A 4,012-nucleotide genomic window follows, 5' to 3' on the forward strand; every position below is an offset into this window, starting at 1 on the left:
CGAACTGCAAAAGGAGAATGCAAGGTATAGAGAGGAAAGGTGCGGTTCCGAGGCAAAAGATACTAGTGACCGAGCTAGTATCAATTGTCAACCGAAATTTCCCGAGGTAATTATATATGTTATTATGAAATTAAAATAGCACTTTTTTACTTGACACATATACACGTTAACAATAACATATTTATTATTGGTTTAGGGCATTACACCTTGTCAGCTGTATCTATCGTCACCAACTTATCGCATAGTTGGCAAGGGAAAAGTGCACAACACTTCGGGTGAATTACTTCACCATAATCCCCTCCCGGTGGGATATATGAAAGTTTCGGTTGACCTTGTATTAGATACGGACGCGCTTCTACCATTACCTGACGTTGTTTCAGAGACAACGTTGATGCGAGATGCAGTCGGATCCTTTGTTGGATGGCCGTCAGATCTAATTTTCCCAGATGCCGAGGTATATATGTTCTAAATGATTATGAATATTTAGTATTCACATTTCAATTCAGCTACAATTATGATATTTAATCAATCCTTATTACATGGTAATGTTAGACTCCTACAAGACCCACACATAAAGCTGGTAAAGGGATTTCAAGACGCATCGAGTCGGTTGCATCTCAAAAAGAGGTACAAATATATATACACATTGAATTATATACGCAACGATTCTGTTGCATCACAAAAAGTCATGATTTAATTTATATGAATTTTTAGGTTCCCGATCGAATGTTGAAAAAAGCTGGTAAGGATATTCCAACGAAGTCCGGGACAAAAACAAATCCTAAATCTCAAAAAGAGGTACAAATATATATACCCATTGAATTATATACACAACGATTCTGTTGCATCACAAAAAGTCATGATTTAATTTATATGAATTTTTAGGTTCCCGGTCGAATGTTGAAAAAAGCTGGTAAGGATATTCCAACGAAGTCCGGGACAAAAACAAATCCTAAATCTCAAAAAGAGGTACAAATATATATACCCATTGAATTATATACACAACGATTCTGTTGCATCACAAAAAGTCATGATTTAATTTATATGAATTTTTAGGTTCCCGGTCGAATGTTGAAAAAAGCTGGTAAGGATATTCCAACGAAGTCCGGGACAAAAACAAATCCTAAATCTCAAAAAGAGGTACAAATATATATACCCATTGAATTATATACACAACGATTCTGTTGCATCACAAAAAGTCATGATTTAATTTATATTTTTAGGTTCCCGGTCAAATGTTGGACAAAGCTAGTAAGGAAATTCCAACGACGTCCGGGACAAAATCTCAAATTATGATGCGTCTTGAGAAAATGGTGGAAGAGTCAGATATTATGCACGGCGCCATCCGTAGTGTAGATATGGATGAAGGTGTTTTCGGAATTGCTCATTCCGAATTAATTGTAAAGGAGGACATGCAACAACTTTTTGAACACGAAGAATTGGGCATCGCTGTCATTCATACATACATATGGTACTCCGATCAATCTATTATTTACTTAGTTGAACAATTTATTTACACATTTCAATGAGTAGTCTAATGTTTATTATGTTTCTATTTAAGGTATATGTATGACACATTGATGCGGGGAACTGAATTGTGTAACCGATTCAATTTTAGTGTTGCTTCCCGTATCAACACAACGTTTATAACGAAAAATTCAACATCCGTAATGAATGAACTAGTCGATAGATTCATGGTGGCCGGCGATAATACTACACCCAGTTTGTATTTTTTACCGTTTAATTCTGGCAACGAGTTAGATTTTCTTTCTAATAATTTCATTCTAATCTATGTATATCTTTTACGTAGAAAATTTTCATGCATCTAAATTTTTGTTTTATTTTACAGTGGTCACTGGGTGTTGGTTGCTATGGATCTTTCGAGACTAATGGTGTATTATCTCGATTCGTTACCGGGTGATTGGAGTAAATATCCGAGTATGAAGAAGACGGTTGACGCGTAAGTGAAATTCCCCTAAATATTCGTGTGTATTTGTATATTTAATTATGTCTGTCAGATTGATCTCAATATACGTTTTTATTTTGTTAGGGCAATACTAAAATTTAGATCGAAAACGAATTATCGTAATAGGAAGGACATTACTTGGGTCAGAGTTCAGGTATATATTAAGTTTCTTATTTTTGCTTATAATAGTGTTTGTAAGAAATTAACTATATATATATATATATATATATATATATATATATATATATATATATATATATATATATATATATATATATATATATATATATATATATATATATATATATATATATATATATATATATTGTTTGTTTTTCTGTGTAGTGTCCTCAGCAAAACAATTCGATCGATTGCGGATTTTTTGTATTGAGATTTATGAGAGATATCATTGCGTTGAATCGTATAGACATTCCAAAAATGGTATGGAATAATAACTTAGGGTTTATTTTAATATTATCGGATATTTCATCTAATTTGTTACTAAATCATGAATATGTTTTATTCTCTTAATTGTAGTACTTTGACGAATACAAATCTTACTCAAGAGCTCATTTAGATGAAATGAAGGATGAATTGTGTCAATTCATTATTGATCATAGAATCATATAGGTTGTAGTTGTTGTACATATATGTATGGAATGTTGTTGTACATGCATGAATATCAATATATTGATGTTGTATATATGGAGGATTAATGTTGTATATAAATGGATTCATGTTGTATATATCAATGGATTAATGGTGTATAACATTGGATTAAAGGATGAAATCAATATGAATTTTACACTTTTGCAGCATGCGAACAGGTTCCCAATTAAATACCCACTGTTTTTCAAACAAATTTTTTTAAAATAACTAACACTTTAGAGGGCGCTTTCTGTAGGAAGCGCCCTCTAAACACTTTACATTGACAACTTTAGAGGACGCTTTGTCCAGAAAGCGCCCTCTAAGGTGACCCTTTATGGACCACTCCAGAGGGCGCTTTTTTCTGAAAGCGCACTATAATGTGGCCCTTAAAGGGCCACTTTAGAGAGCGCTTTCTCCAGGAAAACAAAGCGCTGTCTTTACCTATGCCAGCGCCACTTTAGAGGACGCTTAAAAGCGCTGTTATAGGCCAAAATAAGCCCCCTTTTTTCCCTTATTTGGCGTAGTGAGTCAATTTAAGGATATCAACATAAGTGAATATAAATTTATTGTTAAGCAAGCAAGCGTATGGTAAGATGATAATTTAGTTAAGGTAATCAAAACTGGATTGGACATTAAACCAACATAGGTCTGAGTTTATGGTTTTAAGATTTGATCAGGCTTGGATTGAGGTTGGACCATTATTGTGTAGGCTATATCATTTAACACTAGTTCTTTATCATATAGATCAGTGGCATTTATTACCTCTAATTTCTTTACAATAGTCGGTTTTTAAAAGAGTTAAAAAATGTTAGAACAATGTGGTTTATGTAAAATATATTAGTGTGGTACTTGTTTTAGGTAAAATAATATTAGAATTTAGAATGAAACACATTTCTTTTTAGTGTTGTTAATTTTGTTGGAAATCCATCAAAATCTATGGAAAATTTCAATCGATTTGATGAAGAAGATTGTTATCACTCACAGAATAACAATGAAAAGAGAAGAATAATGGAGAAAGAAAAAAAGTAAAGAATGATGAAGGAGAAGAAGAATTAAAATTCTGCAGAGTTTCTCTCTCCCCACAAATTGTGGAAAACTTCTTATTCACTTTGCAACTGCAAAATACTGTGAATTACAATGTTATGAATACTCTATTCACTTCATTACAAAAATATGGGTTACTCCCTCTATTTATAGATTTATGTTAACTTGGACCTCAAGCCAAAGCCCAAAACTATAAAAGCCCAAAATAACTAACACTACTAAAATAGGCCTAAATCGAAATCCTATGTGAAACAACATGCTTCGACACTTCGACACACTAACACAACTCAACACACTAGGTGGTTCGACACTTCCTTACTCCTGTCAAGCAACCTGCTTCGACACAAGGAATTA

At 33.0% G+C, this 4,012-nt stretch overlaps 1 long non-coding RNA gene across 1 annotated transcript; it reads left to right on the forward strand.

The window, feature by feature from the left end:
* Positions 1–1,063: 1,063 nt before the first annotated feature.
* LOC127105398 (uncharacterized) lies at positions 1,064–1,555 on the forward strand. The gene is made up of 2 exons (XR_007794996.1): positions 1,064–1,140; positions 1,224–1,555. It is a non-coding gene; the product is annotated as an uncharacterized LOC127105398 (long non-coding RNA).
* The last annotated feature ends 2,457 nt before the right edge of the window (positions 1,556–4,012 follow it).

The sequence above is a fragment of the Lathyrus oleraceus genome, chromosome 7 (genome assembly GCF_024323335.1).
Source record: "Lathyrus oleraceus cultivar Zhongwan6 chromosome 7, CAAS_Psat_ZW6_1.0, whole genome shotgun sequence".
NCBI classification, from domain to species: Eukaryota; Viridiplantae; Streptophyta; class Magnoliopsida; order Fabales; family Fabaceae; genus Lathyrus; species Lathyrus oleraceus.